General features: G+C 37.4%; 1 pseudogene; it reads left to right on the top strand.

Moving 5' to 3' along the window:
* Nucleotides 1-484: 484 nt before the first annotated feature.
* On the top strand, nucleotides 485-3,361 carry LOC132360099 (rRNA 2'-O-methyltransferase fibrillarin-like; annotated as a pseudogene).
* Nucleotides 3,362-14,776: the final 11,415 nt, after the last annotated feature.

Here is a 14,776-nt window from a genome sequence, read left to right as displayed (position 1 = left end):
TACTTTGTGTGTGCCCTCCAAGAGTGGGGTCTCTGTTTCCCCCAGTCGTGTCGAAGTCCTGCAATCAATTCCCACTAGGCTTCAAAGTCTGATTCTCTAGGAATTCCTCCTCCTGTTGCCAGACCCCCAGGTTGGGAAGCCTGACGTGGGGCTCAGAACCTTCACTCCAGTGGATGGACTTCTGTAGTATAAGTGTTCGCCAGTTTGTGAGTCACCCACCCAGCAGTTATGGGATTAGATTTTACTCTGATTGCGCCCCCCCTACCATCTCACTGTGGCTTCTCCTCTGTCCTTGGACGTGGGGTATCCTCCTTGGTGAAGTCCAGGGTCTTCCTGTCAATGATTGTCCAGCAGCCAGTTGTGATTCTGGTGCTCTCGCAAGAGGGAGAGAGAGCACGTCCTTCTACTCCGCCATCTTGGTTAATCCCCCTTGTTGTTGTTTTGAGGGAAGGTTAACATTGAGAACAGTTAAATATGTTGGAGTATGGGCCTGGCGGAATTTTTCAGGTAAAGGGATTTGAATCTAAAGAAGATGGTATACAGGCTTAGTGATGAAGGAGAAAGAGTCATAAAAATCACAATTTATTAGGTACCTAATATGTTTTGAACACCGTAGTGGGCACGCATAAGAAGAGAAAGCCAGTATAAGAGGAAGTAGGAGAGCTTTGGAATAAGTATTTAGCTGATTACAGTTCTTACCAATTTCTTTGCAAAACTTTTTGCCTCTGAAAATAAGCTGTGTCACACCTTTAGAAGTAGTTTGCTCATTCATGGCATGGATTAAGAAACAATGATACAATGCCAATTAATGGCAGAGCCAGGATTAAAATGTACAGGTTTTGAGCGAGTTGAGAACTTTTCCACCCACCCCTCAGCCAGAATGCTATTCCCATCACCCTAAAATGAACTGTCAACTTCCTTCTAGCTTCAGAGGCCATGAAGATTTTTCTCTACCTGCAGTGTCACATCTGTGCTGCACCCCCATGTCTAAAGAGGACAGGATTTTCTATCTCAGCCAGAAATTTCTACTTAGTACACACCTGCACAGAGGTAAATGCTGGCGCTTGGGTAGTCTTGTCTCCATGTGCTCATTGGTTGCATCTCCTCAAAATCAGGAGTTCTGCTTCTCAGCTCTGCATCATTAATGTGTTCACCTAGCTATAGCATTCCTATCTGTCTTAATAGCCTTTCTGAGTTCTCCCTCCCCATCATCCACAGGCAGAAATCCTGGTCAAAGCAAGTGGCTCCCACTGGGGTAGCTTTCAAAAATCCACAAAGAACAAATTAGTGTCCCTGATTTGCTTCAGAAACAAACAGCAAAGAAGCCTCTCCAACATGCTTGAAAGAAAACAAACAACTAAGAGAGAGAATAAGTTCAAGGGAAAACCCACTGCTCTTCTTAAAGGGAGCTCTAAGGAGAAGACTTCAAAAAAGATAAATGGTTGCTGAGGACTGTTTGCCCATTAGCCTGTGGTGGGGCTATTAGGCAGTAGTGGAAGGGAGGATGAGTGGGTAAGTTCATCTGAGGGTCCTATGAAGCCAGCCTTGAAGGAATTTTGAAAAAATACACTCGTTTTATTTAATGAATGTAGTCAAATGAACCTAGATGATTATATTTAATCTCTAAATTGATATGTAGTTTGTCAAACCAGACATCAGTTAAACATGACTTCCTCCTTTGCACCCATTTGTTCTTGCCCTTCTCATTCCTTCCTTTGTGTTAATATGGTGATTAAGCTCTCTTGCTATACCTCCTATTTACTATGTTGTAGAGATTTTTATGACTCTTTTATGATCAGAGCAATAGGCAATTATTAGTTAGAAGACCCTTCTTAGTCTCTTTGGAAAAACCATGATTTTATTGCTTTTTATCAATAATATTCACCCAGAAACCTAGACAGTAAGTATTAACTGAGCATCTACTATGAATCAGGCACTAGTCTAACCATCATGGAAGGTCCAAATCTGACTAATGTTTTGTCCTTGTCCTCAAGGATTTCATAGTGTGAGAAGGGGATGTGAAGACTTCCTGGGACAAGGTGCTGGTTTAGCCAGTCTAGCTACCCTTTGTGTCCTCCCTCCTCTCCTGGCTTCTGTGAACCTAGGCAGTATCCTTGATGAATAAGGCAACCAGCCAAGAGAGAAAGGCTCTAAATCAATGGCTCCCAAACATGGGTCCTTGGATCTGAACCTCCAGATGAACCTCTTGTGCTTTTTGAAACTACCTAGTCTAGTATGGATCAGAGTATCTTGGAGAGAGGACTACAGTGTCTGTTTTAAAGATGCTCTCTAGGTGATTTTGATACTTCATCAGGCTTGGAAGTCAACAATGGATGAATCCATAATGGACAAGAGGGAGTGAGTGTAGAAATGGATAAGGAAAATAACCATCAGCAGACACCTACAAGGCAATATACATAATGCTTAAAGACTATAACCTGTGGGGTCAGACTGCTTGAGTTTAAATCCTGTCTCTGCCACATAGAGCCGTGAGATTTGGGGGCAAGGTTTAAAAACTAGCTGGTCTATAGTTCCCACATTTTGTAAAGTGAGAAACGTAGTATTACCTACCTCGGAATTATTATAGGGAGTAAATGAGTTAACCTATTTAAAGCAGTTAGAACCATATTAGAGATAAAGAAAACAGGAAGTGTCACTGCTACTACTACTACTACTAGTTGTTGTTCTTCTTCTTCCTATTATTATTATCATAAGGAAGTTTATGCTTAGAGTCTTACAGAAATACAGATGAGGGATGATAGGAGTTCACCTCTGTTTAAACCCCCGGATTAAGTAAAGCAAAACCCCCTTCCATTCCAAGCTGTCTGCAGCAGTCTTGGGCTCTGTGCTCAGGAAATATATACCACATCAAGCCAGGGGCCAAGGCGCTCTACCTCAGGGCTTCCTTGGGTACCACGCTCTCCCATGTCTCTGACATCATAGGCCAACAGGGTCTGGTCTGTGCAGTTGAGTTTTCCCACTGCGCCAGCTGTGACCTCATTAATTTGGCCAAGAAGAGAACCAACATTATTCCTGTCATTGAAGATGCTCAGCACTCACACAAATACCACAAGCTCGTTGCAATGGTGGATGTGATCTTTGCCGACATGGCCCAGCCAGACCAGACCCAGATTGTAGCCCTGAATGCCCACACCTTCCTATGTAATGGAGGACACTTTGTGATTTCCGTTAAGCCCAATTGCATTGACTTCACAGCCTCTCCCGAGGCCATATTTGTCTCTGAAGTGAAAAGATGCAACAGGAGACAATGAAGCCCCAGGAGCAGTTGACTTTAGAGCAATATGAAAAAGACCACCCTGTGGTCATAGGTGTGTACAAGCCACACCCCAGTGTGAGCTGAAGCCCAGCACCGTCTGGATTGGGATAGATTGCATTGCTACTGTTAATGCTACTGTTGCTGATGTTAGAGTAGGTGATTTTTAATTTGTGATTCTTTAGAAGCTTGTAGGCTGTTGTTTTCTGTGCTCAGTAGATGAGTAATGTCTAGTCACTGTACTATCCACTACACTATACTGCTATACATTCTATTGTTTTCCACTTATACATTCAAAGTATTAGGAACAATAGAAATTATAAAGCAAAAGAGAAACATTAAACAATTTTTAAATGCCTTTTTTTTTTTAAAACAGTACTCTTTTTTTTTTTAATTAATTAATTCATTTTTGGCTGTGTTGGGTCTTCGTTTCTGTGAGGGCTTTCTCTAGTTGCGGCAAGCGGGGGCCACTCTTCATCGCGGTGCGCAGGCCTCTCACTATCGCGGCCTCTCTTGTTGCGGAGCACAGGCTCCAGACGCGCAGGCTCAGTAATTGTGGCTCACGGGCCTAGTTGCTCCCCGGCATGTGGGATCTTCCCAGACCAGGGCTAGAACCCGTGTCCCCTGCATTGGCAGGCAGATTCTCAACCACTGCGCCACCAGGGAAGCCCCTTCAATTGTTCATTTCTCATCATGGTTGTAATGGACCCAAAAGTAATATTAATATTCAATTATATTTGGTTCAATCAATAGGCTTTCTGCTCATCACTGGGCAGAAGTTGGTGTGGGCTGCTAAGAAGTACTCTGGCATCAGATTCAGAAGACTGGGTTCTCAATCCAGGCCTGCTTCTGACCACCAGAGTGGTCTTGGGCATGTCATACAATATCTCTGGGCTTACTGTTTTCATTTATAATTGAGATTGGGTTGATCTCTCAATTTAGGGATAACTAAAGAGCATCCCCTTCTCTCCTAGTGGTTTATTTCACTCTGCCTCTGGTCCAAATTTGAGTGGCAATAAGGCAAGAATATTTACCAATAAGGAGTCTAATTACTCTAATTTCCGGATACTGACTGGGCCACAGACCTAGCACGTGGATCTCTTCTTTTCATCTGCTTTCTCTTTGAGACACTCACTGTCTTCTGTGGTAGCTGGGCCCATGACCATTCTATTATTACCAACAGGTAGAATTATCTTGTGTTTCCCAAAATATCCTCTATATAGAATATTAATTCAATAAAATATTAATTAATGCATCAGGAAAGTATTTCTATGATAAAGAAAAAGATTCAGAAATAAGATGTTAAACAAATTTAAACTGGTTATTTTTTTTGACTACTCAGAATCTGGAATATGCAGATGTACACTGTGAATTACCAATATGAGAATATAGTACAAAATGCTTTCAAAATATTTTGATCATGGAATCTTCACCTTCAAGAAATATCCCAAGGGATCAGTGTTCCATGGAATACACTTTTGCAAATGTTGGAAGAATATTTACCAGTTTGGGCTTCTAAACAATTGTCAACCATGTAATAAGCAAGTTTTCTATTAGAGGTTCTATGAGGAAAAGAAGCTAACCCTAAGACACATTCATTGAAAATGGGAATTTTGAAAACTTTGTATGTTTATCCACCACTGCAGTATAACACATTCTATTCTTTCAATTCAAAGATCTTGAGAACACTGTAAAATTTCTGAATATTTTATTTATTTTCTAATTTTTTAAAATTTTTATTGGAGTATAGTTGATTTACAATGTTGTGTTAACTTTCTGCTCTACAGCAAAGTGAATCAGTTATACATATATCCACTCATTTTTAGATTCTTTTCCCATATAGGTCATTACAGAGTATTGAGTAGAGTTCCCTGTGCTACACAGTAGGTCCTTATTAGTTATATATTTTATATATAGTAGTGTGTATACATCAATCCCAATCTCCCAATTTATCCCTCTCCCCTTTTCCCCCCTGGTAACCATAAGATTGTTTTCTACGTCTGTAACTCCTGAATATTTTATTTAAGAATGTATACAAATGTGGGATGTGAGGAAGAAATCTGAAGCCCAAATCATTTCTTGGTCCCTGTTGCCTGGCTAAGTCTGTTGTACTGGTCCTCACCAGTGCTCATGTGCCAAACAAAAACAGGGCTTAACTCCCTGCCACCCAGTTTCTAAAAGGCTGTCAATCCTGACTTGGTCTTTTTGTATAAAAAGAAAAGATTGAAATTGTTAGTCATGCCTGATTCATTGGACCAAAGGAGCAATTGCCAAGGTCTCATCAAACCCTTAAAGTGTAATGGCTGTCAGTTCTTGTTCCAGTATGAATATTAGATTTTTTTCCTGAATGAAAGAAAACTTACTACATTCCCCTTCTTTAAAAAAGGGGAATGGAGTGAAGAACATTAGATCACAAGTCTTTACTGGTAATAGGTGTTCTGTTTCTGGAAAGGTGCTAGGTCTATTCCCCCATGACCTACCCTTTGCTTCAATGTAGTTAGCTTCTTAAATTCTATAGCATTTTGTCAAAATAATGGGAGATTTCACTGGCTTTTACTGTATCCAGACATTAGTGGAGCCTTGACTAGGTTTCAAATAATAATTCATCCAAGCCAGATTTGAATCCGGCAACGTACAAAAGAAGGTGGAGTTACTGAAGGTAGTCATAAGTAAATAGAGGATATTATATGACTTCTCTTTCTTTGAAGATGCAAGCCTTGATTTTTTTTTCAGGATGGGCAATCATGACCAGTTGATATTTCTTTGACCAAGTAGTTATGAGCCCAAACCAGGATTGCTCTGTTATTTTAGAAGGCAGTCCTTTAAAAATCCAGCCATTTGGCAATGTGAATTTGACAGAGGAAATGATGGCTCAGTTAAGCCTCTTATCAATAATACCAAAGATTGTTTAAAAATAACATACTACTTTTTTTTTTAAATAGAGAGAAGTAGGCTAACAGAAGTGGATCAAAATGTCAATGCCCATATAATTTCTGATGATATTTTTTAAAAGTAATACATGTACATGATTAGAAAATTTAAATTGTATGTAAGTACAAGATAAAATATAAATGTCTCACAAGCCCACCCTCCATAGACAAAACTACTATTGATTTTTGCGTTTGTGTGATGCCTAATGATAATGATAATAATAACAATAACATATCAGCGTCCATCCATCACTCTCTGTCTCATGTATCAATTTGAAAACCATTCAACTTTTCAGGTTGCTTAAAAAAAATCATATCATGCACATACTTGTACATCTGGTGGTTTTCACATAACTTTATATCTTGGAACTCTTTCCATTCTAATAATAATGGATTTACTTCATTCTCTATAATGGCTACATAATACTCTGCCACAAGATCTGTCATAAATTATGCAATCAATGTGGACAATTTCTAAAGTTATCTTGCACATAAAATAAGAATATATTTTCCTCACCTTGTTTTAGCCCAATGATAAGATAAAGTAGTATATTTCCAAGAATATATTTCCTTATTAAGATATACAAATATTCTTTAGATGTGTGATCCTAATTTGATAATGTTTTGAAATATATGTAGCCTAAGTATCCATTAGCATAAATAGTAACTATAGGAGGTTTGAAAGTCAGAATTGGCAGTTATTCTCCTAAAGCCATATATAGAGAGGATCTGGAATAGAAATGTTGTTTTCTGTGGTGATCTTGAATCAAAGAGGAAAACACTGAGCCAAATTTACTTGTGATCACAATTTATATTATAATCTGGCAGACCAAGGAGTTAAGAGTAGGAAAGGGAGAAAAGGAAACAATTGTTGAATGAGCTTTATGTGCCAAGGATTGGGTTAGGTGTTAACACATTATTTTTAATTAAGGGATTATTGTTATTAATTATTTAATAATTAGCTTTCCTGAAGTTATTTCCAGCCACTATGAGATGGATATTGCAGACAGCCAAGAGTCTTTATTATTTCCTTAAATGTACTCTCATCTATAACAGTTCTGCCTCTATGACTGATGATAAAAACTAGAAAGGAGAAAATATTAAGAAGGCCAAGATGGACTGAGATTCTTCCTAATATCAACAATAACTGGACAGGGCTGTAAAAGGTACATGAAAATTAAGTTATTCTCCCAAACCTACCAACCTAGCAAATTTTAATGTCAGCCTTGCAGATGATTATGATCACCAGATATAAAGCTTAGGGAAAAAATTAGGACATATGCAAGGATAATTAAGAAACTGGCAAGTTAAAATTTAAACGAGGACTTTCAATAATGGCAGTGCATTTCTTCACTGACTGATATTGGACATTATCTATTCTTTCATCACTTTGTTGTATGTACCTGTGAAAAGGCATTGGGAAATTTCACTTTAAGAAGATAAGAAAGAGGTTAATCAGTCAGACCTTTCTGCTTTCCAGACTGCAATTTTATCTCTGACAGTGACACTCTCACCTGTACTTCAGAGGGTGGGTGATTATGAGCATGAATTATTGAGCACAGTAAGGATTCAATAAATGATAGCTATTGTTATGATGATCACTGTTACTACAGTTTTACTTTTGGCAATTCACTCATTTCTGGCTTCCCTTAATAATGAAACTATCAGTCATTCATTTTCTTTAATTCTGTTTCCTTTTAAGTCTATACCATCTCTCAAAGTAACACGTTTCATATGTTTGTTGCCCGATATATAAAGTAGCATTTCCTTTGTTTTTACATGCCTTAATGACATGACACCTCATTCTTTAATCTGTTTTTTTTTTTTGATAAGTCTATGTTGACTGTATGAACACCATTCATGATCGTATTGATGTCAAGGAGTAGTGGAAAGAGTATGGCATGAGATGTCGTGTAGATGTGGATTCACATCTTATCTGAGTCTCTACTGTTAGGTCAATAGCAATTTGGGGGCTGTGAAGATTAAGTAAAATGACATATGGAAAGCCTATAACAAAGTGCTTGGCAGATAGTAGGTGGAGAGAAAATATTATTTTTCTGCTCCAGCACCACCCCTACTTCTTACGTTCTTCCTTTCCCTCCTTTTGGCATTCCAGCATGAGGGATCCTATGGTTCTAGAGGAGCACTGTCTAATAGAATTTTCTGGAGTGGTGGAAATGTTCTATATGGTAGCCACTAGCCACATATAGCTATTTAAATTTAAATTTAACTTAATTAAAATTAAATTAAAATTTCAGTTCCTTATTTGCACTAACTGTATTTTATTTTATTTGTTTTATTTTTTAAAAAATATTTATTTATTTATTTATTTATGGCTGTGTTGGGTCTTCGTTTCTGTGCGAGGGCTTTCTCTAGTTGTGGCAAGCAGGGGCCACTCTTCATCGCGGTGCGCGGGCCTCTCACTATCGTGGCCTCTCTTGTTGCGGAGCACAGGCTCCAGAATGCGCAGGCTCAGTAATTGTGGCTCACGGGCCTAGTTGCTCCGTGGCATGTGGGATCTTCCCAGACCAGGGCTCGAACCCATGTCCCCTGCATTGGCAGGCGGATTCTCAACCACTGCGCCACCAGGGAAGCCCGCACTAACTGTATTTTAAATGCTCAATAGCCGCAATGCTAGTGGCTACACATATTGTACAGCACAGATATAGAACATTTCCCTTTTCTTAAAGTTCCATTGGACAGCATTGCTTTCAAACTATAGGTTGTAAGTGTGACTAGTGTGATTGCAGAACTGAGTTTTTAATTTTAATACATTTTAATTCATTTTCATTTAAATTTAAATAGCCACGGGTGGCTACTGGCTACCACATTGAACAGCACAGTTCTATAGTATCACAAGCACTAGTCAACAGCTTTTCAGATTTTAGGCATTTTTAGATTTTATCTGATGCCAGAGATTCTGAGAAGTGGGTAGATTAACCTATCAACTCCAAGTGTTTGTAATGTGTTTTTGGTTTCCTCTTCTCTAGTCTGACTAGGCTTAACTCCGCCCACATCTGATGTTCTTTCATGCTTAGCTGCCCCCCGTTTTTTAATTCAAAAACTTTTATATATCTCATTGGATTTTACTGATCTCACTTATTTTTAAATCTAGCTACAAAATCAATAAATGACTTTTTGTAGTATACCTAACGTTGTTTGGTGAATGACAAGGGTTAGAGAAAGTATATGAGAAAATGACAGTCTGTAGCAGGAGGTCTTAACTACAGAGATACAACACACTGATGAGCTGTGATCACTTCTGAGGTGTGTGGTGAGTAATTTGTTGCTATTAATAAAGTGTCAACATTTGCAAATTATCCCCCTTTTTATTTTAAGAAATTAAAGTAGTCTTGATCACTGGTATAATGATGTTGGTCTGACTTATTTACATCCTGTCATGCTCTCTTGAATGGGAAAGAATTGTCATGTGGAGTTATGTCTGGCACATTGGTTGTAGCTCCCATACCTGGGTTCACTTATGAGGTTGGGTCGTTGATCAGAATGTTATCCGTGCGTGTCACTGTGGCAAAAACTGTTGAAAACATTATAAGCAATATGATGTCAAGCAATACATTATACTGATGCTTGGTCATGGGAACCAAACGTTTCTCCCTCACCGCCTGAATCTTGTTTAAAAAAATTAGATGACAGCTATTGAATAATTAGACTGTTTTAACTGTAAAAAGTCTGTCTTAAATGAACATTTTTTTGAGATGAAATAGGGTCAAGGATTCATCTTGTCAACAGAGAGAAGGGAAAGGTGATGCAGTGGAAGAAGTATTAGGGGGAATTAAGACAAAGTCGAAAAGCGGAGTCTGGAAGCCTTCACAAGCAAAGAGAGGTTAAACATTTAATGTGAAAGGAGGAAAAGGTCATAGGAAGACATGTCTGAAGGTCAGAAAACAATATAATATTGCTAACAGCATGCAGAATGATTATTTAACTGAGTTCCCTGAAATGTGTTCACGTTTTTGTTTGTAGACTCTGAAGACACTTGTGTTTAGAATCCACATAATGAGGGAATTTGGCATCTGTTCTTGTCTAGTTCCTTTAGTTACTTATGGGCAGAACAAAATTGTTATAGAAAAGATGACATGTTAGAAATTCTCATTGGTTTCTGTAATCCAGTGAGCCCAGATACAAATAAATGATCATCTACCAAGAAGTTTCCTCCTGAGGAAAACTGTAATCACTTCTAATTCATCTTGTTGTTAGGGTAAACTGCATCAGAAGATTTATATTTCCCAGTTTTCTCAGGATAGAGTCTGAGTTCATTCTAGAAAATGGCAGATGGGCACAAGGACCTTATCAGACCTTCTGACTGCTGGAGGAAAAGGGAAGCTTGGCTAATGTAGTATCATCTGCCCATTTAGTTTGTTTTTTCTTTGCTGACAGTTACATGGATTTAAAAGCCCATTAGGGAAGAGCGCGTTCTGTCTGTAAGCAGTGGAAGCACATGATCTGATGACTGTTCTATAAATAGACCTAAGCTTCATTTTAGATAGGAATAGGTTTTCATTTATTTGGAGGCTAATTATAAATTGGATCGACATTCCTTTTGATGGACAATTCAATTGCATTTAAATTCAAATTAACATCTGCTGTTTATACTTTATATTGTACAATCTACCTGCATCTAGACAGAAACTGTTAAAGATCTGTGGCTAGAGAATCTTTGTTCTCTGAAGAGTTTAAAGGAAAAAAAGAGCATTTTCTAAACCCTCGTTATTGGAACCAGACCGTAGTTGCCCTTGAATCAAGGATGCTTCCCTTTGTCCACAGTGTATTAAAGCGGGTTGTGCAAATATGCACAAATACATTTTGCTACAAAGGGGATGTTAAAAATATTTGGCATTTTTCAAATAATATGTGTTTTGAATGAATAACACACATTATGGTATTCATATATTGTTCAGATACTGTCTTAAGAATTTAGTTCATATACGTTTATAAGTACATTTCACTCCATAGATATATTAATTCTATTCATACACAAATTCATTTATAGCTATACTTCATATATATGAACCACATACTCATAAATGGTAGTATTTATTGTTGGATGGATATATACAGATATGCATGTATATATATAATAAATCAGCATCTCAAAATTGCAAAACCAGAAATAATTAGCTATAGCTCCTCATGGTTTTGGGTATTTTGCTTTTTTGTAAATTCTCATTCACTTACAGACCACATGATAATATTATAGATATTGTAATATTATAATATCAAATGTTGCTAAATGCCTGAAGAATGTGCTTTTCACCGGAAAAGCATGTAAAGCACTATGACACCAGAGTAGAGAATCAATGCTCAAGGATCACTATAAAGTTATGGGCAAAGACATATACAATCCACTTATTACTGTTACTTTTTATTATAGAGTTGTAGAATTGGCATTTCCCCCAAAAGTAATTAGACAATTTATAAAATGACAAGAAGTTCTTATGGCATGATTCTCTGTCTAAAATCAGTCCTGACATCTAATTTAAAACATTGAAGAAGTAACTGATCCTGCTGAATGGTCACTTTTATCTTTTAAAAATAGTACCAGGATGGTTTTCCTTATTATTTGAGAAGATTTTAATGTGAAATAGGCATAAACTTATTTAAAAATACAACGTGTTTTGCATGAGCTTGAATAAGACTTCAAGGCCTTTGAATTATATAACTATTTACTAATTGTTTGACAGACTGTGGTTTTAAAGCTTCAAAATATGTAAACAAATGTTAATCATTAACAATCATGAACTGAAATGAATAAATGTGAGCCTTTAAGAGGATCCTACAATGGGCACAGAGTTCAGAGGTTCAGTGTTCCAAATCCCTTGAATCTTCCCTATGCAGCATCAAATCTTCTCCTTAAATATTAAAAGCTATCTCACGCTCCCTAACAATTCATCTCCCCGGAATTCTTCCTGGTTTACAAAGACCCAAGACCTACCTTCACATTTTTCTCCTACTGATGCCCAGAATGCTCCATGAAAGCTGGAAATGAAGGGGGTGAAGGCAAGGTTGGGGAATTGCCAGAAGAAGCTGACTGACGGCTGGCATACGGGACGCACTGAGCCACTTTGCAAAGTAGCATGAACAGGGCATTAGCAATGACCCCATGTATTGCTCTCAGTCTTGCAGGATCAGAAAATGAGTTCTTAGCTCATCAAAAATGCATCTGTCGGGCTTCCCTGGTGCCGCAGTGGTTGAGAATCTGCCTGCCAGTGCAGGGGACACGGGTTCGAGCCCTGGTCTGGGAAGATCCCACATGCCGCAGAGCAACTAGGCCCGTGAGCCACAACTAGTGAGCCTGCGCGTCTGGAGCCTGTGCTCCGCAACAAGAGAGGCCACGATAGTGAGAGGCCTGCGCACCGCAATGAAGAGTGGTCCCCACTTGCCACAACTAGAGAAAGCCCTCGCACAGAAACAAAGACCCAACACAGCCATAAATAAATAATAAATAAATAAATAAATAAATAAAATTAAAAAAAAAAAAAGTTAAAAAAAATGCATCTGTCTCTCAAGGAGGACTCAAATTAACAAAAATTCAAAACCATATATACACAAACACACATAATCCTGAGTAGTATGTTTAAAACCCGATTGCCAATTTATTACTTCATAAAAGAAAATATAACTTTTACACATGCCAGAATATTCTTAATAGCATAACCAGGACATATTCTCTTGAAAGCCAATTTAAGAGAAAGTCAAATCATAATCAGAAATTTGCTTAAGAAGATGAAGTGGCTGATTGTTAAGAAGTGTTCCTTAAGAAAAAAATATGCAAGACCCATGAAAAACAAAGAGCCAGTTCCTTAATTTTCAAAGAGTTTGTACAAATAATTAAGAAAAAACTAATGTGAATTAAAAAAATAGGCAAAAATAGAAATACCTAATAAGTGAAAAAAATTAAAGAAAAATAAATACAAATGACCAGTAAACATATAAAAAATGATAAATGTCATACATAATTAAAGAAATGAAAATTAAAATAAGATGCAATTTTTATCTTGTAAGTTCAGCAAAAATTTAAAAATGCAATGATATTTAGCATTGGTGAGGATGTGAGGAAAGAAACCATCGCAGACAACATGAGAAGAATTAGAAACTGGTGCAACATTTCTGAAAGGAAATTTGGCATTATTAATCAAAAATTCTAATTCACAGGACCTTTGAGCCAGCAACTTCACAGCTCAGGATTTACCCTAGTAATACACTTGCAAAAGGATTCTAAGATATCTGAATGGGATGTACCTTGTAATAGCAAACAACAGGAAAACAATATTCCCCTTCAACAGGGGATTGCCAATAAATTAATTGTATTGAACAGAATACCCTGTGTCGGTGAAAAGAATAAGTTAGACCTATTGATGGTGATGTAGAAAGAGCTTTAAGATGTACTATTAAGTGATATAGAAGGTATGCATTACACGTTCTCCTTTGTATAAGTAATAGTTATATGTATTTTACTAGAACAATACAGATAAAAAATTGTAAGTGGTGGGAGATGTTTAGCTTTCATTTTATACCTTCCTGTGCTGTTTGAAAATTTTCACATCATTTGCCTAGATTTAATTTAATTACAGTCAAATATTTATTTAAATACATTATATGTGTATATGTGCATATGTATACATGTATGTATATATATGAATACACATACAGAAACACTTTTGAAAAGTAATATTTAACCAAATAACTTGAAACGATCTTCCCCCTGTAAAAGTGGCACAACCTGAAGTCTATTAGCTGAAAAGTTTTTCTGGTCACTCCTCGATTGGTCCCTGACTTTACCACATTCAAAATTCCCTTCTTTCATTATTTTCTTGTTGTGTGACTTTGGACAAATTAATTAATATTTCTGAACTTCTAGGTTGTTTTATTGTTGTTTATTCTAGGTAGCATGAGAGAAATGCCTTTATCAAAGAGTTGCTATAAGCATTAAATAATAAAACTACTATGCACATAGTTCAATGTCTGGAATCTAAAGGACGAACCATAACTATTAGTATTTTTTACTCATCCAACGCTTTTTTGGTTTTTTTTCTTCACAATGCCGCTTCTCCCCTTCTTCACTACATCCTTGTGTTCTACCACACGTGGCTCTGCTCTGAGACCCAGAGTTAAAGTACTTTAGTCAACCATTTTATGGGCCAAATATACTCTTCTGAGGTGGCTTGAGAATCTAACCACCATCGATAAAATTGTTTCCAGGAAGTGGCTCACAAATTAAGTTTTGGAACACAGTCCTTTGAAAATTGGAGGGTGCCTGGAATGTGACTAACAGCATCAAACAAAGATGCATTCTTTCTCCATTTTGCTTTTTATCTACAACTCAGTCATGCTTTTCAGTGCTTCCAAAGAGTGTGATTGAGCTTTTGATAAAACTCTTTCAATTTAAACACTATGAGAGCCAAAGCAAAGTGTTTATGGAGATTATGCTTTGCATTCAACATAGCGAACTGGCAGTGTAGATTTATTGAACACTTGCTATGAGCCAGACACTGTGTCAGTTGTTTGATTTGTGTTATCTCATTTAATCTTCACAATAGCCCTGTGAGTCTAT

Source organism: Balaenoptera ricei, chromosome 2, assembly GCF_028023285.1.
Source record: "Balaenoptera ricei isolate mBalRic1 chromosome 2, mBalRic1.hap2, whole genome shotgun sequence".
Taxonomy (NCBI): domain Eukaryota; kingdom Metazoa; phylum Chordata; class Mammalia; order Artiodactyla; family Balaenopteridae; genus Balaenoptera; species Balaenoptera ricei.
The sequence above is the reverse complement of the archived record's forward strand: the minus strand, read 5'-3'. Positions and strand labels throughout refer to the sequence as shown.